We start from the raw sequence: 27,249 nt of genomic DNA, 5'->3' as shown, positions 1-27,249 counted from the left end.
ATTGTGGTAAAACTAGATTTTCACACTACTCTGTAAATTTACTAAAAATCTTTGAATAGTACACTTAAAACAGGTCAACATTATGATATGTAAATGGACACACACACACACACACACACGAATATTCTTGTGAACAACAGAACCTCTGTGGAAGGATCAAGAAGTAATGGGTAGGAAAGCTGGCTCCACTGCATCAACCAGCCCAGTGAAGGACAGGAGAGAGAGGGACCTAAAACTTGGCTGTCATTGTACACTTTTTGGACCTTTTAAACTTTGTACCATATATGCTTATGTACTATATATGCATATGACCTATTAAAAAATAAACAATTTTATAAAATAAATGAATCTACTAAGACAACATCCTACCAGCTACCCTAGCCGCATTTAGAGAATGAAATCTAATAAGATGAAATCACAGTAAAGAGTGACAATTATTAAAACAGGCTGGCCAAGAATTTTGACAAGAGTTTTTCCCTTCAGTTTTCAATATAATCCACTAAAAATACTAGGTAAAGAAAAATTCATAGAAAGTGTTCTTCATAGAACAAGTAGCCCATGAGGTAGATTTCCAGGAAGCTCTACAGGGCTGGGCTCTAGAGCCACCAAAGCACTTCTAACTGCCCCATGTTGAGCATGAAAGAGTGTGAATCTGCCATTTTGGGGGATAAAAATCAATTATGCCACACATCCAGGAGAGTAAAGGGCGAAAGGTGTGTAATCCCTACCAGCTCCATTCATTTGGCTCTTCCCTGAGGAACAAGACACTGCCTGGTGACAAAGCCACATTGTGCTCCTATCCCTCAGGGAGCCAAAGACCAGGAGGTGACTCCTAGGGAATGGAGGGAGAAGATAGGGAGGACATACCCTACAAAGGCTGGCTGCAAGGCACTGTCTCAAGAGCACAGCCAGCCAACTTTGGCTTTTCACAAGGACTTTAGATAAGGAATTTTGAGAAAGTTCAAAAACAGCTATCTGTGTGGATAGATTTGCTTATTTCAAAAAAGTCTGTGAGCAAAAGAAACAACTGCAAATCAGCTGTTTTACATCAACCAGGCACTTCAAAAAGGCCAGAGACTGTTCGGCCTGTTTGATCATTTGGGAGACCAGGATACTGTCTACAAGTAGGTGCCCTATTTCACATGTGAAGGAAGAAAAAGAGAACTAAACTGCGGAAACTACATAAAGATTATTTCTTCACCGTCTTTCCTCTCTATCCCTAGGAAAATTAAATTCAATTAAATAGACTATCTTAAATGCCCCTGACAAATCTCTGATAAATGAGCAAAAGAGAAATTTTCTCTTTTCACAGAGGTTATTTCAAAAGTCTACTTTTAACCATATCCCTTTTCTACTCAAACACCTGAATCTAATCAATACCAGGTTAAATGTGAAAATTCCCAGCAAGGCATTTTAATAATTTGCCCTGATTTCTCTCCTTGTAAATAAACTATTTCCTAATCGAATTGGACTCTGCTGTTCAGCACACCTGCATTTTCCTGGTGTTGTACTCTTGCTATTCTGCTTGTTTCTTCCTCCCAAAATACTATCTTGTCTACCTGGCTCCAATGATACCTCCTCCAGAAAGCCTTTCCTGATCTACTCTTTAAGCATGGGGGGACAACAACTTGTTTTATTCTCCCTGGAGTTTTGCTTATATTTGGCTTGTATTTATTTCACTTTCTCTCCAGGCCCTTCTCCTCTTTTCCTGCATTGTCAAGTATAGAGGGGCAGGAATGGGCCTGGCTGTATTACCTAGGAGTGTGATGCAGGAGACGGCCCTAGGCTCAGACCTAGGGACTGTAAGAAGTTCAGGCAATCCTGGATCCATTCTAGCCATCATGTTCCTTGCCTAGAAAACAAAGAGAAAACTGACCATACAGTATTCCCTTACTTATCACGGGTATTACGTCCTAGACACATCCACGATAGGTAAAAATCCGCGAAGCAGGAACCTTACATTTATTTTAGTATTTATATATATTTTAAGGCTTTATAAACCCTTCCCACACACTTATAAACCATTCCCAGTCCCTTATTAACCTTTCCCACTCCCTTATTAACCTTTTCCACACTTTTATGTTCTTAAACATATTCTACACTCTTAAACCTACGTAACTTTAACAACATGCATATACAGTACTGTAAAATTTTATATAGGTACTCACCAGTGAAGTATACTCCAACTTGAATGATAAAGATGATGAATTAGCTCTGTGGTACTGATGACGATGAAGGTGACGAAGATGAGATGAATGTACTGCATAGCAAAGAAGAGCATTACAGCTCTTCTAAAGGCACCACTTCATCAAGCACTTCTTCAGGTGGTGTAGTAGTATCTTCAGTCTCATCCATAACTTCTACTTCAGCTAAAGGCATAGGCATAACCGATCTCCTTGTTTGAGTGATGAACATAGTTATGGGGAGTTGCTGGCGCTGCTTCTTCCAACTGAGAATGTTTTTATAAACTGACATTGCACTGTCGATTGAATTTGCAAACTGCAACGAACGAACCATATGGGGGTCCCATTCTTCAGCCACTCATTGAAGTTCTTTGGCCATTCTGACCATGGTTGCAAGATGATCAAGTGTTAGGCCAACCTCCTCCTCTTCTTCAACCCGTTGTTCATCTTGTTCCTCATCCTGTTCTTCACTTGCTGATTTAGTCAGCTCCTCCAGGTCTTCGTCTGTCAACAGTTGAGAATGCACATCGATTAGGGTATTTACGTCTTCAGTAGTCAGGTCACTGAAGCCCTCTCCTCCCAGTTTTTTTACCTTATCCACTGCAGAGTGATGGATTTCATCAGGAGAGAATCCCTTGTAATCATGGACTACTTCAGGCCACAATTTTTTCCAGCTGCCATTCAAAGTCTCACTCTTTATGGCCTTTTGAAAATTTTGGAGACACGATGCAATTGTGTACTCATGCCAGTACGCCTTTAGCAAGAAGTCTTCATCCGAGTCCACAGCTTCAACGAGGTTTTGCAAGGCGTTTCGGGTGTAGAGCACCTTAAAAGCACGAATAACACCTTGATCCACTGGCTGAATGAGCGATGTGCTGTTCGGCGGCAAGAAGTCTCTCTGGATGCCATCATACGTCAGGTCGACAGCATGGCCTCCAGCACTGTCCATTATCAGAAGCACTTTGAAACCAAGGCCCTTCTCCACCAGATAAACCTTAACCTCCGGGATAAAACACTGATGAAATCAATCAGTCGTGAGGAGTTTCATGATCCAGGCCTTAGGGTTGTGCATCCAGTACAAGCAACACATTCTTATTTTTGTATTTTAGGGCCCTTGGGTTCTTGGACTTATAAATAAGCCCTGGCTTTATCATGAAGCCACAGCATTCCCACACATGATCAAAGTTACCCTATCTTTTTGGGACTTGAAACCAGGGGCTTTAGATTCGTCTTTCATAATGACAGTGAGAGACGGCATCCATTTCCAGAATAAGCCCGTTTCATCCATGTTGAAAACTTGTTCAGGCTTATAGTCTCCTTCCTCGATGATGTTTTTGAATGTGTTGTTCATGTACTCCTCGGCTCCGGCTTTATCTGCAGAGGCAGCCTCTCCATGCAGAGAAACGCTCTTGAGTCCAAAGCGTTTCTGAAATTTGTCAAACCAGCCCTTGCTGGCACTGAATAGGGTTGGTCTGGTTGGAGAAGCACTCAAAGGTCCTGCTTCAGTGTTGTCGTCATTGTCCTCTTCTTCATTCTCATCACTGTCGTGATCATCCCTTTTTGCTGCTAAACAATCATACAGTTGCTTGGCCTTCGTCCAGATAGTGTTTGTATCCAGCGAGATATTCTTTTTTTTTGCAATCATTTATCCACACAGCTAATGCAGACTCCATCTTCACAATGATCTTATTGCGGGAAGTAACTACCCTCTTTGCTGTTTTGTTGAAAGTCACTGATGCCATAGATCTGATATTCTTCTCGTCCTTCTTTATATAGTGAACCATAGACTCGTTGATCCCGTAATGGCAGCTAACAGACGCATAGCTTCTCCCTTCCTTCAACATGTCGATAAGTTCCACCTTCTCTTTTATGGCAAGCATCTTCCTCTGGTGCTTGGGTTCACTGCCAGAATCCTTAGAAGATGCAGTACATTTGGGTGGCATCGTAGGGCTTGTAATAAATTCAGTCTTCAAGGAAAATTTCACAAAACACAACACCACAGAGCAAAACTACGCACAGCGATCGGAGGTAGGAGTGAAGTGGACAAGTCAAGCTGCTGAACATATGCGCACAGTGCGGGATAGCAGACAGACTGATGGTACGGTTACTGAGCCAATCGGCACCCAGGATACACAAGACAACGCTCTAGTTGGTCGCCTTCCATCAATCAGCCAATCGTGTGCTGTGTACAATCTCACGTAGGCAAACAAGCTCAAGCGTACATCTCATTTTCAGCATAATGTTTGTCCGCAAAAAAAGATACATCCTGTAAACGGTGTGCAGTATTTTATTTTGATTTAATATTCTTTTAATGTTAGAATCATTTATTGCATTTTTTATACATTTTTTGAAAATTTTTAGGCAAAAATCATTAAAATCATAAATACTATGCATAAAAATACATATACAGTACCACAAAATCCCGCGATATAGCGAAAAATCCGCGATAAATAATTAAATATAATATTTTTTAAAACCCTGCGATACAGTGAGGCCGCGATAAGTGAACCATCATATAGAGAGGGACTACTGTATATCACAGGCTAAAAGAGTAGGTCTTCTTAAACTGTGATCTCAACTCAGCCAGCAGCATCTGCATCACCTGGGAGCTTGAAATGCAAATTTTTCATCTCGGTACAGGCCCTCTGACTCTGAAAGACTGGGCCCAGCACGTGGGTTTCAATAAGCCTTCCAAGGGTTCTGATGCAGTTTCCACAGGTTGAGAACCTTCAGAGGTTCCCAATGAGAATTAACTAACATAAGTAAATCCACCTGACAAACACTTGGTTAGGAAAACGTCTCTACTCCTCTGGCTGAGTTGCAACCACATTTTAAGAAGACCTGCTTTTTTAGCCTGCGGTAAATGGTTGGCTTTCTGTTTTCTAGGCAAGAAACATGATGGCTAGAATGGATACAGGATTGCCTGAAGTTCTTACAGTTCCCATGTAGTCCACCAAATGTAGTGAGTGCCTGATTTTTTCAATAGCTCCTAGCAAGAAAAGTTAGCATTCCCTTTCCAATCAAATTTTAATCTATACTCTAACCTTGTTCTAAAAAGTTTTGAGGGAGGTAAGATGGCGGAGGAGTGAGGAGAGGTTGCGGTTTTAGGCTCCGGAGACCCGTCTGCAGTTTGGTCTAATTGCAGACAGAACATCTCAGTGAGCAGCTGGACATTGGCGGGAGTTGAGCCAAGGCACTGCTGGATTAGAGAAAATCCATCTGGGAACAACCTGTTTAGTGAGGATAGCAGAGAAAAGGGGGACGAAATGGGATTCCTGACTGGGGCGGCTGCCCGAGCTGTGGCGGGAAGCACACAAAGGATTTTTGGCGACCACAGGCTACCCCAGAGAGGAGTCAGGCGGAGAGCGGGTCTCTGCCCGCCGGCAGAGACGGGACTCGACCAAGTGGCATTGGCGCTGAAGGACAGGAGACAGCGTGCTGCCGGGCAAGTGAGAACATAATTATCCTTTATATTTTTCTCTAGTGGACGGTGGAGACGGGAGGAAAGTTTGGGGGTGGTAGGCCGTTCTGGAGGAGCCCAGGCGCAGAGGCCCGCTCATCCACTCCTCAACCCTACCATTGGGTCGCGGGGGCGCACATAGGGAAGTGCTCTCATTCACTGGCCCAGGTGCGCGGGGCCGTGAGTCCAGGCATCCCTCGGACACTCCCCAACGGACATAAGATCAGTGCCCCAATGGGCACAGGGAGGGCCCACTGAACACGCAGAGGACTGTGCACAGACACCCCTAGACAGCTCCCGTGGGCGCAGGGCCCCAGGCCGGAAAGCAGACCACTAGCGCAGGCTCTGTTTGTGCCCGCCCAGACGGGTGAGGGAAGGTGGGCAGCTGCAGCACGGGAACAGCGGGAGGCGGCGACCCACGGACGCTCGATTCCACTGAGCACAAGTGTCCCCGGCCCTGCCCTAAGAGGCGAGAGACCAACTCCCGGAGCTCGGCTCAGCGGGACTGAGGGCACGGGGCGGCGCACGAGCGCAAAAGCACCTCAGCCCGGGGTCAGTTGGCGCCAATCCCGGGGAAAGCTCTCGGGCCGCCCGCGCGGGCAGGGACACCTCGGCACGAACGGGGAACCGCCGCGGCCCAGCGAAGGCAGGAGCCAATCCCGGGGAAAGCGCTCGGGCCGCCCGTGCGGGCCGGGTCACCTCGGCGCGAACGGGGGACCGCCGCGGCCCAGCGAAAGCAGGAGCCAATCCCGGGGAAAGCGCTCGGGCCGCCCGTGCGGGCTGGGTCACCTCGGCGCAAACGGGGAACCGCCGCGGCCCAGCGAAAGCAGGAGCCAATCCCGGGGAAAGCGCTCGGGCCGCCCGTGCGGGCAGGGTCACCTCGGCGCGAACTGGGAACCGCCGCGGCCCGGCAGCAGTGGGCTCCAACCGCGGGGCAAACTCTCGGGCCGCCCGAGAGCACAGGGGCTTGCGCGCAAGGGCACCTCAACTGGCTCCAGCAAGCAGCAAGGGAGCGCGCCGTGCCGGCAACCGCGGGCGCGCACCATAGCGGCAACCGGGGGCGCACACCAGTCCTGCAAAAAGCAAGAACCTCTGACCTGCCACACTAGACCAGCTGCGGACCCAGAAAAAGAAGGCAACACACCAAGGCTAAAACGGAGTAAAAACATCGATTTTTTTTTTCCAAATTTTTTCTCCCAAATTTTTTCTCCCTTGTTCTTTCTTTCTTCTTAATTATTTCTTTTCTTTCCTTCTTTCTTTATTCTTTTCCTGGGGGTTTTTTGGGGGGTATATATATATATTTTTTTTTTCTCTTTTTTCTTTCTTTCTTTCTTCTTTATTCTTTCTTTTCTATCTTTCTTTGTTCCTTTCTTTCTTCCCTTTTGGGGTTTTTTTGGGGGGGGGTTGTGGTAAATTTTTTATTTTCTTCTCTTTCTCTCTTCTTTTCTTTCTTCTATTTTCTTGGGGATTTTTTGGGGGGGTGTTTTTCCTTCACCTCTTCCAATAATAACAAACTTTATCTCTAACGTGTTGCATATTAACCTCTCCTTCTCATCCTTTCTCTTTAATCGTGGTTTATTCGTTTGTGTGTCTAGCTTAGCCCCCCTCTCACTCTAAATAATATAACATAATTACTATATAAACCCAAATACAATACAATCCCACTTTCTTACTATACTATGTATTTTTCTATCCTTTTCTTCTATTTTTATTAACATACAATGTAAATATTACTAACTGGCTTGCACACTCTCAACTATTATTAATCTATCAACCCCTCTATCAAAAATTATATTTTTCCTCCCCCAAAACAACTCTTATCTATTCTTCTTATAGTATAAAAGCTCAAATCTCTTTACATTTATATTAATACGGGCTAGTTGGCTAACGATAGCAGGATAGAGTGGGGGATACTTTCTGAGGGTGTGGGTCTCCTGCCTGGGCTGTGTGTTTATGTCTTTAACAGCATATCCACAAAAGAACTCAAGACAAAGCAGATAGAGTGACTCTCAACCAAGTAGCCAGAAGGAAGATCTATCAAAGAACATCTGAAATATAACCGAACAGCATAAACAAACGACATAAAGGGTAACTCAAGACCATCAGGCTCAGGATATCAAAGAGACTGCACCACTGAAACTCCCAGACCTTCGATAAAGAATATTACACCACAAAGGAGGGAAGTCAAAGCAGACTACCCCCCCAAAAATAAATAAATAAATAAATAAATAAATAAATAAATAAATAAATACAAACAAAAAGAATCCAACATGGTAAGACGCAAAAATAACCCCTCAATGAAAAGAAAAGAGGAATCCTCAGAAAGAGAGATAGACGAAATAGACATAGCCCAAATGTCAGACATGGAATTCAAAACAATGGTGGTAAAGAAGCTCAATATACTCGACATCCTTAAAATCAACTATGACAACCTTCAAGGAAGTTACCAGCAGCTCCAAGAAAATTACAGGGAACTGGCAGAGAACTACACCAGCATAAAAAAAGACATAGAAATTGTTAACAGGAACCAGGAAGAACTTAAGAATACAATCTCTGAACTGAAAAACACAGTAGAATCAGTCAAAAGCAGACTTAACGAAGCAGAGGATCGGATTAGTGAGTTAGAAGATAATGTAGAGAAAAACTCCCAGACAATACAGCAAAATGAAAAACGATTGAAAAAATATGAACAAGATGTAAGGGAATTACAGGATAACATTAGGAAAAATAATTTAAGGATCATCGGAATACGAGAGGGAGAAGAAAAGGAACATGGAATTGAAAATCTGATAGGAGAAATAGTGACAGAAAATTTTCCGAACCTGATGAGAGGAAAAGCTATGCAAGTCCAAGAAGCACTGAGAGTTCCAATCAAGAGGAACCCCCAAAAACCCACTCCAAGGCACATCATAGTTAAAATGGCAACATTCCAAGACAAAGAGAGAATCCTAAAAGCAGCAAGAGAAAAGCAGCAAATAACATACAAGGGAGCTCCGATAAGGCTATCAACTGATTTCTCAACAGAAACATTACAAGCCAGAAGGGAATGGTCAAAAATATTTCAAGCAATGAAAAACAAAGGCCTACAACCAAGAATACTCTACCCAGCAAGGCTCTCATTCAAAATAGAAGGTGAAATAAGGAGTTTCTCAGACAAAGGAAGACTGAAAGAATACATCTCCACCAAACCAGCATTGCAAGAGATGCTAAAGGGACTGTTCTAAGAAAAATAGAAGAAAAAAACAAGAGAGGAGAGGAACAGGTACAAAGGGAAATGAATAAATACACGTCAATAATAACCTTAAATGTAAATGGATTAAATGCTCCAATTAAAAGACATAGGGTAACAGAATGGATAAGAAAACAGGATCCACATATTTGCTGTCTACAAGAAACACACCTCAAAACAAAAGATTTACACAGACTGAAAGTAAAGGGATATAAAAAAATATTCCAAGCAAACGGACCAGAAAAAAAAGCCGGGGTAGCAGTTCTCATATCAGACAAAATGGATTTCAAAGCAAGGACAATAAAAAGAGACAAAGAAGGACACTTCATAATACTTAAAGGAACAATCCATCAAGAAGATATGACTTTGATAAACATATATGCACCCAACATAGGAGCACCCAAATACATAAAGCAAATACTAGAAGACCACAAAAAGGATATCAACAACAACACACTCATAGTAGGGGACTTCAACACTCCATTATCAACAATAGACAGATCATCAAAGCAAAGAAACACCAAGGATATACAGGCATTGAACAACACACTAAACCACATGGATCTAACTGATATATATAGAACTTTTCACCCCAAAGAAGCAAAATATACATTCTTTTCAAGTGCACATGGGACATTTTCAAAGATAGACCACATGCTAGGTCACAAAACAAGCCTCAACAAATTCAAGAAAATGAAATCATATCAAGCATCTTTTCAGATCACAATGCCCTGAAACTAGAAATCAACCTCAGAGAAAAAAATCAAAGACACCCAAACTCATGGAGATTGAATAACATGCTATTAAATAATGAATGGGTTAACAATGACATCAAAGAAGAAATCAAGAAATTTCTAGAAAATAATGATAATGAGCACACAACAACCCAAAACCTGTGGGACACAGCAAAAGCAGTCCTCAGAGGGAAGTTTATAGCAATACAGGCATATCTGAAAAGGATAGAAGAATCTCAAATAAAAAACCTAACCACAATGCTACAAGAACTAGAACAACAACAACAAACAAAGCCTAGGGCAAGAAGAAGGAATGAAATCATCAAGATCAGAGCAGAACTAAATGACATAGAGACTAAACAAACAATCAAAAAGATCAACAAAACTAGGAGCTGGTTCTTCGAAAAAATCAACAAAATCGACAAGCCTCTAGCCAGTCTAATCAAGAAAAAAAGAGAGAAGACACAAATAAACAAAATCAGAAATGAAAGAGGAGAAATCACGACTGATACCTCAGAAATACAAATGATAGTTAGAAATTACTTCAGACAACTGTATGACAAGAAATTTGACAATCTAGAAGAAATGGACAAATTTCTAGAAACATACAACCTCCCAAAACTAAATCAAGAAGAAGTGGAAAGTCTCAACAAACCAATAACAAAAAAGGAAATTGAAACAGTAATCCAAAATCTCCCGGCACACAAAAGCCCTGGACCGGATGGCTTCACAGGCGAATTCTACAAAACATTCAGGGAAGAACTAACTCCTATCCTCCTCAAACTGTTCCAAAAAATCCAAGAAGAGGGGAAAATCCCAAACTCTTTCTATGAAGCCAGTATTATCCTAATCCCCAAACCAGGTCAAGACACAACAAAGAAAGAAAACTACAGGCCAATATCACTGATGAACATCGATGCTAAAATCCTCAATAAAATATTGGCAAACAGGATCCAGCAATACATCAAAAAGATCATACATCATGATCAAGTGGGCTTCATTCCAGGGATGCAAGGATGGTTTAATATTCGCAAATCAATAAATATAATACATCACCTAAACAGAATGAAAGACAAAAATCACATGATCATATCAATAGATGCAGAAAAAGCATTTGATAAAGTACAACACCCATTTATGATGAAAACACTCAGCAAAATGGGAATAAAGGGAGCATATCTTAACATAATTAAGGCTATATATGAGAAGCCTGGGGCCAACATCATACTCAATGGACAAAAACTGAAAGCATTCCCCCTGAACTCAGGAACGAGACAAGGTTGTCCACTCTCTCCACTCCTTTTCAACATAGTGTTGGAAGTCCTAGCCACAGCAATCAGACAAGAAAAAGAAATAAAAGGCATCCAAATTGGGAAAGAGGAAGTGAAACTTTCATTATATGCAGATGACATGATAGTATACCTAGAAAATCCTATAAACTCCACTAAAAGACTACTCAATATAATAAGTGAATTTGACAAAATCGCAGGGTACAAAATAAATATACAGAAATCTAAGGCATTTCTGTACATACACCAACAATAAAATAGCAGAGACAGAGACAAAAAAGAAAATACCATTTACTATAGCAACAAGAAAAATAAAGTACCTAGGAGTAAACTTAACCAAAGAGATAAAAGACCTGTACTCTGAAAATTACATAACATTGAAGAAAGAAATTAAGGAAGAAACAAATAAATGGAAGCAAATACCATGTTCTTGGATGGGAAGAATCAACATCATCAAAATGGCCATACTACCCAAAGCAATTTACAAATTCAATGCAATCCCTATTAAAATACCAATGACATATTTCACAGACCTAGAACAAATACTCCATAAATTCATATGGAACCAAAAAAGACCCCGAATAGCAAAAGCAATCTTGAGACAGAAGAACACAGCAGGAGGAATCACAACACCAAATATCAAACAATACTACAAAGCCACTGTAATCAAAACAGTATGGTACTGGCATAAGAACAGACATATAGATCAGTGGAACAGAATAGAGAGTCCAGAAATAAACCCAGGCCTCTATGGTCAACTAATCTTTGATAAAGGAGGAAGGAACATAAAATGGAGTGAGAAGAGCCTCTTTAACAAATGGTGCTGGGAGAACTGGATAGGGACCTGCAAAAAAATGAAACTAGACCACCAACTTACACCACACACGAGAATAAACTCAAGATGGATCAAAGACTTAAATGTAAGCCGTGACACCATAAAAGTCCTAGAGGAAAACATAGGCAAGAAAATATCAGATATCTCACGTAACAATCTCTTCACGGATACATCTCCTAAAGCAAGAGAAATAAAGGAAAAAATAAATAAATGGGATTACATCAAACTGAAGAGTTTCTGCTCAGCAAAAGAAAACATCAGCAAGATGAAAAGGAAACCAACCATATGGGAAAACATATTTGCCAATGACATCACAGACAGGGGACTGATTTCCAAAATATATAAAGAGCTGATACGACTCAACATCAAGAAAACAAACAACCCAATTAAAAAATGGGCAAGGGACCTGAACAAACACTTCTCCGAAGAGGACATACAGAAGGTCCATAGACACATGAAAAAATGCTCAACATCATTAGCCATCAGGGAGATGCAAATAAAAACCACAATGAGATACCATTTTACACCAGTCAGAATGGCCATCATCAACAAATCAACAAGCAACAAGTGCTGGCGAGGATGTGGAGAAACGGGAACCCTACTGCACTGTTGGTGGGAATGCAGACTGGTGCAGCCACTATGGAGAACAGTATGGAATTACCTCAAAAGATTAAAAATGGAACTGCCTTTTGAACCAATGACTCCACTACTAGGATTATACCCGAAGAATCTTGAAACCCCAATTCAAAAGAACTTATGCACCCCTATGTTCATTGCAGCACTGTTTACAATAGCTAAGTGCTGGAAACAACCTAAGTGCCCATCTGTAGATGAGTGGATCAAAAAACTGTGGTACATTTACACAATGGAATACTATGTAGCAGAAAGAAAGAAGGAACTCCTGCCATTTGCAACAACATGGATGGAACTAGAGAGAATTATGCTTAGTGAAATAAGCCAGGCAAAGAAAGAAAAATACCATATGATATCACCTAATACAGGAAACTAAAGAACAACACAAACAAAGGAACTAAATAGAACAAAGAGCAGAATAGCAGTCAATAGGGGGGAGGGGAGAGGGAGAGAAGGGGGATAAGTAAGGGAAGGGATTAATTAAAGAGCCTGTATGAAAGACTCATGGACATGGACAACGGGGAGGGATATGATTGTGGGAGAGGGGGTGGGTTGGGTGGGGGAGAGAAATTGGGGGAAAAGGGGACAACTGTAATTGAAAAACCAAAATAAAAAAATTAAAAAAAAAAAAAGTTTTAAAAATCATTAAAAATAAAGAAATTAAAAAATTTAAGACAATACTTTTGTTTGCATTTTCATTTATTTGGTTGAGCTTTTTTCCTCCATTAAATAAATAGGCAAAGACAAAAATGTGTAGGATGGAGATGGAAGTAAAAGGTGCTGTTAAAAGAAGGCGCCTTTATCCAGGTAAAAAAAATAATCATTAAACCAAAAATAAATTTCAAGTTTTAATGATGTCAATTTCTTGATAATTCTGAGAGTAAAAATGTCAACTTTAGCTCCTCTCTCCATTATACCTTTAAGTAAAAGGCCAGGGTAGTAAACAAACTCTAAGTAGATAGGTGGTCTTCTTGAAGACAAGAAACCAGGTTGTGAAACCAGAAAAGTTGGCATTCATAGAGCCTGTCACTACCAGAACCAATAAGTAGAGACAAGTATTGAATCTTTATGGGTGCTTTATTTAGATGCTGGCGATATGAAAAGACAGCAGGTTCTGTACCCTAAAAACCCCAACTTAACATTTCATCTCAAGCCTACCTTTTTTATAAGGAGAAGAAAACGGTAGGTAAAGGGTTTGGAATTCACAAAAAAAGGTTAGTCAGATAAAAGTTGCAGTTCCACGATTTCCCTAGCATCTCAGTGAGTATTCATTTGTGTCCTGGTCTATAGCTGTTTCCTCCCTGGAGCGCAATAGCTCAGATACCATCTTGATCACTTGCAGTCCTCCTCAGGCACAAAGGTTGAATTGCTTATGGGCCTTCTGGAGTCAGGGCAGGCCCAGTCATAGGAACAACAGCTTTCTACATGCATTAATCACTAAGCCTATTAACTATACTAAAGCTAAAAAATTTTAACTCTTGAGTTCCCCCATCATGCCCCACTGTTAGCCTTTAACTATCTTATTTCTATGAGGTTAGTTTCACGTGGAAGTAATCATTTTGCTGTTAAGCATTTATCTTAGCATTAGAGAATCTCATAGGGGATTTAGGAATACTGTACACTTAATTACAGAACCACATAAGGGAGCACATTGCATGCAACAAGCTATGATACTAAAAAAGATAAAAAGAATGAAAACAACAAATGTCTCTCCTACACCAGTAACATTAGACAGCCAGAAGGTTAGTTTAGTCAAGCCAATACCAAAGAATCCCCTTATTTTCATTTTGTTTGAAAGAAATGTTTTCCATAACACAGGGTAATGACAAGAATATAAGTCATTGTTTTTGAAAGATGACTTTCAGGTCTTCCTGTGGTTTGGTGGTCCATTGCACTTCCAGTGCTTTCTTTATTCTGGTGTGATGAGTCCAAGGTTTTATTACTGTTAATTCCACCATGACTGGGGTGGTGAGAAATATGTCCTAAGGTCAAGTCCACTTTTCTTCTAGTTGGCTCACTTGGGGATCCTGTCTTCCAAGTCTTAAGTTGCGCCTTGTCTCCAGGCTCAAAGGAATATAGTGAACCTGAAGTTAAGGTCTGACTTAAATGTTCATAGTTCATTACTTTCACCTCCTGTCTACATATATATCTCCCACCCAAATCACAGCCTGAAATGCTTGTCTGTACACAATTTCATAACGACTCAATTGAATCCCACTTCAAGGAGCCACCCTTAACCTGAGCAGGGCAATAGAAATAACTTGATCCCAATGGAGATGAGTTTCTTGACAGTTTTGTATATTTTTCTTCAAGGAGTGAGTTATCTTCTCTGCCTTCCCAGAAGCCTGAGCTCTCCATGCTGTGTGGAGCCTCTACTTCATTCCTAAAAATTCACTAATCTTCTGTGTAATTTCTAAAATAAAAGCACCTTATCACTCTGGATGCTGCCGACTAGGCCAAAGTGAGAAATTACTTCCTTCAGTGGGGCTTTCAGTACCTCCAAGGATTTCTCAGTTCTAGGAGGACAGATTTCTACCCATCCTGAAAAGGTATCAACAAAAACTAACAAATATGTTCATCCTCAGACCCTTGGCATCTAGGTAAAGTCTATTTGCTAGTCCTCAGACAGGCACTGCCCTTGGTATTGTTTCCCTTTTTTTGATGTGGATCTGTCTTGGGGTTGTTCTTCTGGCACATAACACATCTAGCTATTACTTTTCATATGGCTTTAGAAATTCCAGGGCCTGTGAGCCATGGTTTAATATAGGTGGTTAATGAATCCCTTTCATAATGAGTGGCCTCATGAAAATGTTTCATGATTGGCTCTACTAAATGTTCAGGAAGCAGTATAAGTTATTTCTTTATCCATCTACTTTCAGGACCTCTTCACATCACAACCCCAGCTCTTAGCTTTCTCTAAGTCTGCAGTTGAATATTCAGGGTCGAATTGTGACAATTCTACAACAGATACCAAAGGCATTATAAATATTCCTTTAGCAGTCTCTGCAGTTGAATATTCAGGGTCGAATTGTGACAATTCTACAACAGATACCAAAGGCATTATAAATATTCCTTTAGCAGTCTCTGACTGCTCAACTGGCCAGACTGTTTCCTTTAGCCATTTCAGTTTCCTCTTTCTGATGCCTGGGGCACTGCATAACTGCCACCTATAAAGGTACTTGCACAGTTTCTAATAATTTTTAAATTTCTGCTGCATGCTTAATTTCCTCTGTATTGGAGATTAATAATCCTTTCCTTCCATATCAAACCATGTGCATGCAAAATTAGGGCAAGCATACCTCAAGTTGGTATACACATTCACTCTCTTTTTGTGCAACAAGTCCAGTGCCCTCGTCAATGCAATGAAGTCAGCTTTCTGAGCATAGGTTCCCAGCAGTAAGGCCTTGGCATCTACTATTCCTTCAAAAGTCACAGCTGCGTACCCAGCCTTTCTGTTTCTTTTGTTCTTCTAACTGCTTCCATCTGGATAGAGAGTGAAGTCTGGCTCCTCTAGAGGATGGTCCTGTAAATCAGTTCTGCTAGAATAAACTCCATCAATTATCTCAGCACAGTCATGTATTAGTGCAGCCAAGTCAGGCTCTGGGAGAAGAGAGGCAGGATTTAACTTCCTGTTTTCAGGGAGACATTGTGATTATTGAGAAGAATGTCTTGGTACCTGCCCACTCTTCCAGCAGTGAGCCACAAATTTCCTTTTTTGCTCTAGCAGTATCTACACTTGGTGGTGTGTATAAATGGTTATAGGCTGTCCCCCAAAAAACTTCTCAATTTCCTTTAAAAACTCACAGCTGGCTGCCACAGCTTTCAAGCAAGCTGACCATCCCTGGACAGTGTGATCTAATTTCTTTGACAATTATGTGACAACTTGCAGAACGTCACTAACCATTTGGGTGAGGACTCCTAGGGCAATGCCCTGCCTTTCATGAACATATAATTGAAAGGGCTTTAGTAGATTTGAAAGTCCCCAGGGTGGTGCAAAAGCCAGGTGCGCCTTCAGGGACTCAAAAGCCTGAGTGAGTGTACTCCTTCATCCATTCTAAAGTGCTATATTCTGGTCCTTTCAGAACTTTCTACAGTGATTTAGCAATGAGCCCAAAGTTGGAATCCAAATGCAGCAATAACCTGCCATTTCCAGGAATCCTCTTAACTGTTTCTTGGTATTGGGAACTCTCATTTGCATTATAGTATCTTTTCTGTCTCCAGTAAGACTCCTTTTGCCAGGTTCAAGCAGGAACCCAAGAAAACCTACTCCTTGTTGGCAAATCTACACCTTTTGTGGCGATACCATCTAGCCACAAGATGTCAGATGGTTCAAAGCAGCTATAGTATTAGTTAAACATTGCTGAAATGATGCTCTGGTAATTCAGAGGTAATCTACATAGTGTAACAGAGTTCCTCCTTCTAGTTTTAGATCCCTTAAGTTCTGGCTCAGGGTCTCCCCCAAAGTCAAGGGGGAGTTCTTGAACCCTTGTGGTAAGACTGTCCAGCAATACTGAGTCTTGACCTGAGATTCCAAGTCCTGCCATTCAAACTGAACTGAACAATGGTTGAGAGTCTTGATCAATCGGAATGCAAAGGAAGGCGTCTTTTAAGTACAATACAGGATATCAGAGGCTGTCGCCGGGTATACTGTTCACCAAAGTATGAGGATTTGGGACAGTGGGGTGAATGTCCTCTACAATGTGACTTATGGCCCCCTTAAATCTTGTACAAATCAATACTCATTTGACTGGGGTTTCTTAACCACCAATATGGGTGTTATTACATGGAGAGCAGCAGGGCCGAGTAAGTTCATATTCCTGAAACTTCTGAATTATTGGACATATTTTCCTAGGATCTCTTTCCACAAAGGATACTATATCTTATTGGGAGTCTCCACCCCTGGTTTGTGGTCAGCTTTAACAGGGAAGGCTCGCTTAGCCCAACCTGGCTTTCCAGCAGCTCATACAATGGTGTTTATCTAATTCTCAATTTCTTCTGACCAGGGTCACTTTTCCTCTTCCTCCCATGGTTTCATAAGGAACTGCCAAACATGCTCTGCAGGGACCTGTAGGTGAAGCAGTTGTTCTTCAAGAGAGAAAGTGATCTGAGCATGAAAGTTAGACAGCAGGTGTCTTCCCAGAAGAGGAATTGGACACACAGAAATATATAAAAGTTTATGAGTTAAAAACAGTATCTCCCACAGCACATTCTAATGGCTTCAGAAGAATTGGCTTTCAAACCTTCCAAAAATTCCAGTTACAGTTACAGCCTGCTGCGAGGATTCAGTTAAGAGGTCTATTGACCATAGGATTTATCTCTCTGGTATCAATCAAAAAGTCTACAATTTGTCCCCCAACTGTTCATTTTACTACCTGAGGTTCCTGAGAGTGACTTTATTTATTTTTATTTAATCTTTATGGTATTTTTTTCCATTACCATTAGTCCCCTTATAACCCCCTTCTCCCAGCAATCACCACACTGTTGTCCATGTCCATGAGTCCTTTTTTCATTTTGCTCAATTCCTCCAGCCCCTAACGTCCCAGGGGGTGACTTTAATAGGTAGTCGTAATGACAGAACCTCTGGAACCCATCATTCATCCCTGGAGCTATTTCCTTTACCCAGAATAACTCTCAAGTTCTCAGACTCTGACTTCTTTTTCCCTCGCTTGGGGTACTCATTTTTCCAGTGCCCATTTCCTTTGCAATACACACATTGATCAGTGGCAAGAGTTTTATACAGGGTTGGGCACATCTTGCCCGCTGATGAAATAGCCCTGAGGCCTGTTCCAAGAAATAGTGGCCACTTGGGTCTTTTTATGTTCTCTGTTATCATAAACTTTGAAGGCAATGTCTACTAATTGGGAAGAATTCACAACTATTCCTCCCTCTAATTTCTCAAGTTTCTTTCTGATGTCAGGTGCACATTGAGAAATAGAGGTCATATTCACCATTCTAATATTTTTAGGGGCTTGTGGATCCAAATCAATGTATCTTCTATAGACTCAAGAGGATTCCTCTATGGCCTTTTGTTGTATTGCCCATACCATATTTAGACTTTTCTGCTTAGGGACTGTTTTCTTAATCCCTCAAGGATGTACCTCTTATAATGCTCTAAGAAAAGAAAGGCCATTCTAATTAGGGTCCCAGTTGGGCTTGGTTAAAGGTATTGCCTTAATAGGGTTGGGAGCACCATCTGGCTTCCTTCCCCTCCCCCCTTTCTCTCCCTCTCTCTCTCTCTCTCTCTCTCTCTCTCTCTCTCTCTCTCTCTCTTTGGTGCAGTATCAACCTTTGCTCATCCCCCATAAGCAAAACATTCAGTAATAAGGCTTATATGTCTGCCCAGTTGGGGTGGTGAGTGGCAAAAATTGACATAACTAAGTCAGTCATTTTAGTAGGATCACCCCCATAAGAAGGATTTCAGTTTTCCCAGTTTAACAGATCTGAATTAGAAAACAGAATATGTGCCCAATAATATTCAGTGGTCTGGCCTTCTGGCCCTACTCCCACCAGAAGTCTTTGCAAAGAGTATTGCCCTGTCCCAGTAGGGGCTGTCCTCCAACAAATTTGATTCCATGATGGGTTTGGGACAGAGAGACCAATTCAGGCTCACCTCCTCCAGCTTCCTTAGCCAAGTAAGGAGGAATATCGCCTAAGGCTGGAGGGGCTGTGGGAACCCTGACCATGCTGACAGTAACCATAACATACGGATTTTCCTGTTCCCTCTCTTCTGAGCTTCTGATATCTGCCACAGGAGAATCCTTTTTCTCTGAATCATTAATCTATTTCCTTTTAATCCTACATCTTTATTATGTAAAGTCATAAAGGCCTACACATAGGTATTTTATCCCATTTTCCTGATCTTTGACAAAATAACTCTAATTGCAGTATTGTATAGTAATTTAAATACCCGTTCAGCAGCCAACACTCCTGAGTCCAGATTATACATAAGCCAAGCAATATTACAATAAAAATAATTTTCTTTTTAGTCATGGGTTCATAAGCATAGGTCGACCAATCAGCCAGAATTCACCCCAAAGGACTATTCCCCTTCTATCAAACAGAGTTCTGTAATATCATGCAAACTAAAAGGCATCTTAACTCCTGATGACCAATCTAAGTTGTAACCCAGGACTATAATCCTGAACCAGACTGCGCAGTGATTCAATCAAAAGTGAAGGCAATGGGAGTGTCAAGTGTCGGAGAAAGACAGTGCCCAAGTAAAACCACTTGGCAGCTATTAGGGAGTCTCCAAGGCCACACCATGGTACCCCCAGTCCAAGCAGCCAACGGGGCTCCCTGCCAAATACCCAGTCCTGCAGCAACCTGGTGGAGTCACCAAAATATGAAACTGGAAAAGTCGGTGTTTGTGCTGCCTATCACTACCAGAACCAATAAGTAGAGACAAGGATTGAATCTTTATGGGTGCTTTAACAGGTGCGAGCAATCTAAGAAGATGACAGGTTATGTACCCTAAAAACACGGTCTTTACATCTCATCCCAAGCCAACCTCTTTTTCTAAGGAGAAGAGGGTAGGTATGAGATTTGGAATTCAGGGAAAAGGTTAGTCAGGTAAAAGTTGTACTCCAGGAACTTTCCTAGCATCCCAGTGATTATCTGTGTCCTGATTGGTGGACATTTCCACACTGGAGCACAATGGCTCAGATACCATCTTAATCACTTGCAGTAGTCCTCGGGCACAAAGGCTGAATTGCTTGTGGGCCTCCTAAAGTCAGGGCAGGTCCAGTCATACATCCCAGTTCCTGGAACAACAGCTTTCTACATACATTAATCACTAATCCTATTAATTATAACTTTTAGCTAAAAGTTTTTGACTCGAGTTCCCCCAATCATTTGCATCCTCTGCCAGTTCCTCCATTCCAATGCTGCTGCAGTGTAAATGGGTTGCATTTCTTAGGCTGCAGCCCAGTTCACTATGTGTAACACACATCATTCCCAGCCACTCACTAAAGTCCTCTCTCTTGTATATAATTGGATTCACTTGCTCAATGTCTTTCAAATATCACAATAACTGGGATCACCGTTAACATGCATTGAGGAGGACCTATTATGTTTCAGCAACTAGACTTAGCACTATATGGGACACAAAACAGTAATATGGTACCATGTGGTTGTCTTTATGGGATGTATAATCTATCAGATGAGAGAATAGGTACTCATGAGATAATCATTAAAGGACACTTGTTTACTTCTGACAATAGGTATATTACATGAACTAAAAGCTACAGAAACAGAGAATGCCACCTCACTGAGAAGTGGGAAGTCACCTGGTCCTTAGGAAAAGGCGGTTTTTAAATAGCCCTGAGAGTAGGTGAAACAGTGTGGATAAGACACATTCTTGCTGGAGTTCCTTCTTGCATTCAATAAGAAGTGTCTGGCATGTGTCAGGAGTTGTTCTGATGATGGATACAGACTAACAGAAGCAAGAAACTAGTGAAAAGAATATGAGAAAGGTAGGTGAGCAGCAGATTTTGGTCTGCCTGAAATAATGGGTCAAGGTGTAGGAAGTTCATTTGATGGATTAGAATGAGCCACTGTGGATTTTAAGACAAGGTGAAACCATAAAGTTTTAAGAAAAAAGTTGACAATGAGGTGTTGGCTAGGTTGACACAGGTCAATTAGGAAACATCTGTAATACACCATGCAAGAAAGGATGATGGAAATAATGAGAGTAGAGGTAAAGAAGGCATATTTGGGGAATACTTGGCCATTAAGAATCTTTACAAATTGATGACAAATTAGATGTGAGAAGGGATGGAGTTATGGACAAATCCAGAACTTAGATGCAAGTGAGCAACAGAATAAGAAAGTGCCAAGAGGTCCAAGTTGTGACTGACTGAAGGTCACTGAGAACACGGAGGATGTACTGCGATATTCTAAAAGTTATGACCTCCATTTTCTCAACACTTGCCCTTCCTCAGCCCCTTGCTACCTCCTCTCAAGTGCTTTCTCAAAAGTTTAACATTGCTAAGCTGAGAATAAAGCCTGAGTTTCCAGAAAGTGACTTTATAAGTCATCCACATACAAGAATGAGGTGACACTATAATAGGTAACATCTTAGAGAGGCTGGAAACAGAACAAAAATAAAGGATCAAGATGGCAGACTGAAGCTCATGCCAAAACACATGAGTGAGAAGAGGAGGTAGAATCAGTGAATGAATCACAGTCTCAGAGTAGGAAGAGCTTTGGGAGAACATCTATGACAACTTCCTCCCTGTTGGATGAATCCTATACTTATAAAAGACTGAATCTGACAATCATTCTAAAATCATAGCAGAAAACCAAGGAAGCAAGAGCATCGAGAACCAGAGGTTGAACCAAAATACTGAATGCCATGGGGACAATAAATAAGGAGAATAAGGATTAAGAAAAGCTTGTTCAAGTTATGTGGATGTTTAAAAAAAGAAAAAAAAGAAAAGCTTGTTCATTAGATCCAGTATGTCTGGGTTATCACTTGGATGAAGACAGTGTCAACTGATAAATGGAGGCAGAAGCCAGACTAATTATGAGTAATGCAGAAAGCAAATCATTAGTCTGCACTAATATTTTTTAATAGACTTTCATTTTTAGAGCAGTTTTATGTTTTCAAGAAAATACATAGAGTTCCTAAATAACCTCTTTCTCTCCCCAACAGTTTTCCTATTAATATCTTACATTTGTTACAACTGATGGACCAACAGTGACACATTAACTCAATTCCATAGTTTACATTAGGGTTCACTCTTTGTGTTGTACAGTTCTGTGGGTTTTGACAAATGAAAAATGTCAGGCATCTACCATTATAATATCATACAGTATAATTTCACTTCCCTAAAAATCTGTTCTCCATCTACTCATCCCTACTCCCCTGCCTCATCTAGTCCCAACAGCAACTGACCTCTTTACTGTCTCTATAGTTTTGCCTTTTCCAAAAAGTCATAGTTGAAATCATACAGTATAGTCTTTTCAGACTGGCTTCTTTCACTTAACAACATGAATTTAAGATTCCTCCACAGTTTTTTCATGGCTTGATAGCTCATTTCTTCCTGTCACTGAATAATATCCCATTATTTGGATGTACCACAATTTGTTTATCCATTCACATAGTGGAATACTCCATGGTTACTTCCATTTTTTCCCCTCACCCAAGGAAATGTTTTTATTGTTTTTTTTAGAGGGGGGAGGAGAGGGAGAGAGAGAAAGAAGCATCAATGTGAGAGAGAAACATCAATTGGTTGCCTCCATACACACCCTAATTGGAGATTGAACCTGCAACCTAGGTAGGTCCCCTGACCAGGGATCAAACCCACAACCTTTTGGTTTGCAGGACAATGGTCCAACCAATTGAGCCACACTGACCAGGGCATGGTTACTTTCATTTGGGGCTACTCTGAAATGCTTTTCAGCCATATAAATGGGAGCATATAGATGTTACCTCCAAAAGTACTAGCTCAGTTTGGGTTAGAAATGAGAGGCAAAGCCTGGGGCTTAGTGAGCAGACACTGTGTGGCCAATTTCCAGTTCAGTCAAGCCCGTATCTTGGCAGGTAATTTAGCTTATCTCACTGGTCCTAAGAGAAAACTGACCCTCTTTACTTCAAGAGAAAATAGAAGGACTTAAAAAAATAACTAAAAATACTTTGAAATGTAAAAAAATTACATATTTTCTTTAGCAAACTATAAAGCATTGTTAAGTTTGTTTTCATAATAGTCAGGATATTCCCAACAGCCTCAATATTAAATAAGGAAGGTTTTAGTAAAAAGTTATCCCACAATCTATCACTCTCTGCTGATGTTTCAAATGCTCTGGAAATGATGCTTAAGAAATATATGTCTAGGGAAGGGAGTGCGAAAGCTGGATGGAAGCAAGCAAAGGGGGAAAATGCGGACATCAGTAATAGTGTCAACAAGATAGATAAATACATACATAACAAAATCTGAACTTGTCCTGCATTCTGTATAACATTCTCCTGACATGTATCCTGGAGTGAATAATGGCACTATGACATACAATTTTAAGAAAAAAGAAAGCATTTCCTAAAGGTTACCAAATCTAATGAATCATAAATGACAGGGCTTCCCTTCAGAGTGTGAAAAGGAAGGTAATTTCTATCAAACTATTAAAGAACAGACTATTAAATTCTCTCATAGTTTCAGTATTATTCAAGAAATAAATTAGGGAGTATTATCATAGACCAAACTATACAATAAATACAACAGGAGTGTAAAAGGTATGGCACCCTGAGACACTTCCTCTAGAATTAATTATTAATTAAAACAGTGAAATATCAAGGAAAGAAAAATATAAAATAAAAAAAACTTTTGTGAAAAATATTAGAACTTTAAATGTGAACCTGATTGATAAATAAGGTATTTGATTTAAAATGATATCCATTTAAAAAAGTAAGAATTATAAATAGCACATTTTGCCATGAACTGCAGAAAGGGAAGAAAAATGATTTAGATGCTCTCAATTGTCTACCAGGTTTTAATCCTAATTTTATAAATTTTTGAGATACTGTAAAATTAGCTTAATCTTTCCTGGATTTTACACTTCTCATTTATAGAATGTGAAAAAAAATGTTATTATTATTTGAATTTAACTAACAGTTATGTAGCAGTTTATAGAACAGAGCATGCTCTGTTCTACAAACTTTATAAATACTTAAACCTCAAAACCTCCATTAGGTAGATACTATTATTGACCGCTTTTACAGATGAGGAAACTGAGGTAAGAGAGATTAAGTCAACTTTCCCACAGTCACCCAGCTGATAAAGTGGAAGATGTGGGACCAGACTGCAGATAGGCTGGTCTTCACCACCATGCCAGAGGCCCTCCTGGCCCTTTAGATACTTTCTAAAATTGTCACCCTTTCTAATACAGTATTCCTTCATTTATCGTGAGTATTATGTTCCAGACCCACCCACAAAGTTGAAACCTTACTTTTATTCTACACTCTTAAACCTACGTGACTTTAGCAACATACGTATACAGTACCACAAAATCCCGCGATATAGTGAAAAATCCGCGATAATTGAATATACTATTTTTTTAAATCCAGCAATACAGTGAGGCCGCGATAAGTGAACTGCAATATAGCGAGTGACTACTGTATTCAGTGACCTTATAATCTAGTCTCCACCAAACCTCTTACCTTTTCTAGCACAAAGGTGCCAATCAAGCTATGGGATAATCACCAATGTAAGCTACTAAGGACACCAAAGGGAAAAACCCATCAAATCATAAAAATACTTACCGAATAGTCTAAATTATGAATTTTTTAAGTGTCTTAAAACTTTTCTCTCTTATACAAGCAAGGATTTCTCACAAACATCTATTTATGTAGTAGATCAGAGTATCCACGGAACACCAAGAGAAAGGACATTTGATGTCAACTTTCCAGTCATTAAGGTCCTATTTACAAGGCTCTGGAAACCCTTACTGAAGTTTGGGTTCCTAAAACTTAAGATACCCAATACACAGGCAAAAGCATCATTCTTAAAAGTAGTTCAAACTGCAGAGCTTCATGGGAGACTGAAACACACACAGTAGACACTACCAGGCAAAGTCAAATACAGCCCAAGGGGAAAATAAAGATAACCTTCCTCTCCCAAAGCAAACACCCAGTTCCCATGGAATGCACTGCTTGATTCAAACAAATACAAAATTGATACAGAACTTATCTGCAGCCACATGTCACAAAAGAGAAAAGCTGATAGTGAAGTGGGGTTGAGGAACAAATTCCAGATCACGCTCCTGCTCAAAGGAAAAGTCACATGTGAAATAATACATCAAAACACAGGATTCTATTTCTGTAACTATGGAAAAATACAAATTTTCTCATTCAAATTATTTCATCTTCTTACAGACTGCTTTCACCTAATAACTGGTGCCATTCATTAGCACTTATTTGCTTTATTTCATTTACTATTAAAAATTCTACACAGCCACCATAAAGGGTAGGTACCTATAGAACAAAGTTTTACTTGAAGAATCTGTGAAAAACCAGAACACCAAGAAGGCCTGGCCCCCTGGTCTGCTTCCCAGACAGAGCGTCTGCAGCTCATGCTCCAATACCTGTGTTATGTTAAGCCACTGGTTGGAAAAAAGTTATTTTAAGTCACTACTGATATTTTTAACATTGAAAATGTAAATATAAGTATATGGTATTCTACCAAAGTCCCATTGAAAGGAAAACATATTGTCCTCTACAGCAACATTAGCAAGAAGAATAAACAAAGTCGTTATCTAAAAAATTCTGAAATCGACAAGAGGATACAAAAACAAACCAAAAATACGTAAAAATTAAACAACAAAAAAGTACAATCACATGTTACGGAAAACATAAAAAAAAAAATAAGAAGAAAGAAAGAAAAGAAAAAAAATCAGAAAATAGTTATGGAATTTTCCTCTCCCCAAAATCTGTATCAATAAATAAGCTTGGGGAAATTTCCCAAGCTTTCAACAGATAAACAATATTCTCTTTAAAAAGAATGTTATATTCTCAAACTCATTTTACTTGAGCCCAAGCAAAACAAGAACATTTTTAAAGAAATGTTCTTTATATTAAAAAATTCTTAATAGAATATTAGCTAAATAATGAAAAACACACAAAAAAAATCTATTATAATCAAGTAAGAGTTAAACTGGGAATTCTGAGATGGAATAACCCATGGAAAACTATTCACTTAATTCATTATAACTGGAAATTATAGTATCAATCACATAAAAACTAGTAGATATCAAAAAAGGCATTCAGAAATTGAAGCTATATTCTTTATTAATATTCTTATTTACATGAACACTGAATAGTGACTAGCAGTAGATGCATCAATATAATTTTTCCTTGGGAAGTAAAATTATAAATGATTTTAATTTTCTTCCTTTGAGAAAGTCTCAAAGTCAGTGTGAAATGGATATCCACCTGAAGCCAGGAAGTGGTTCTGATCCTCTTCAGGAAAAATAGCAATGAACCTTTCTTGTTCAACAGGGAAAGGCAAAAACATGTGCCTGTAAGGAATATCCAGAAGAGCTACCAGTCATTCCCCAGAGCAGATTAAGAAGTTCCAGAAAGGCCTCCACCACTGCAAGGTGAGAGGGCTCGGCCTTCATGGGTAGGTTAAATCTATGTCAAGTCAGAACCTACAGCTGCCCATCTATAGAGGCTGCCATGAACACTGGACCCAGGAGTTGGATAAAAAAAACCACACATGTAAGCTCCAACTCCATTGTGCTAAGGAATCAAACATCAATTTCATGTCTTAGAGTTGTCACTATTTTAAAACAGGAAAGTGAGTAAGAGAGAGAGAGAGAGAGAGAAAGAGAGAGAGAGAGAGAGAGAGAGTGTGTGTGTGTGTGTGTGTATGTGTATGAGGTCTATCTGGAAAAAGTCCAACCACTGTTAATATAATGAGAATGGTTTGCACAACATTGATGTAACCTGGCAGCCAAGGAGAGTGGACTGAAATGTGCATGTGTGAACAATGACAACTTCACTGTAGTAGTCAGTGGGGGCGGTGGACATCATTGAGTGTACATGTTTACTGGGTGGCCATTGCATTCACAATTTCTGAGCGAGTAGAGTAACGAATCTGCATCCAATTTTCCATCAAGCTTGAACATTGCTCCACAGAAACTATCTGGATGATTCAGAAGGCTGCAGCTATAGGCAAGTGGCGATTTTCACACATATGCATTCCAGTCCACTCTCCTTGGCTGCCAGATTATATTGATGTCACGCAAGCCATTCTCATTATATCAACAATAGCTGGACTTTTTATGGACAGACCTGGTATATCATTCCAAAGACCCCATATCTGGAATTCAGACATTTGTAACTTAACGTCAGTGCACCTCAACAAGGAGTAGACAGCAGTGATTCCTCCTCTC

The 27,249-nt window shown here is 40.2% G+C and overlaps 1 protein-coding gene across 4 annotated transcripts in view; it reads right to left on the bottom strand.

The window, feature by feature from the left end:
* Positions 1-27,249, bottom strand: part of FARP1 (FERM, ARH/RhoGEF and pleckstrin domain protein 1) — a 370,189-nt gene that overhangs the window by 292,180 nt on the left and 50,760 nt on the right. The window contains exon 2 of one of the 4 annotated variants that reach the window (XM_090258835.1): positions 1,756-1,852. The exons of the other annotated variants lie outside the window; for them this stretch is intronic. The gene's annotated coding sequence lies outside the window, so the exon portion shown is untranslated. The remainder of the gene's footprint in view (positions 1-1,755; positions 1,853-27,249) is intronic. 4 annotated transcript variants of the gene reach the window in all.

The sequence above is a fragment of the Furipterus horrens genome, unplaced genomic scaffold (assembly GCF_987537825.1).
Source record: "Furipterus horrens unplaced genomic scaffold, mFurHor1.1.pri manual_scaffold_12, whole genome shotgun sequence".
NCBI classification, from domain to species: domain Eukaryota; kingdom Metazoa; phylum Chordata; class Mammalia; order Chiroptera; family Furipteridae; genus Furipterus; species Furipterus horrens.
This window is presented reverse-complemented; position numbering and strand designations above follow the sequence as displayed.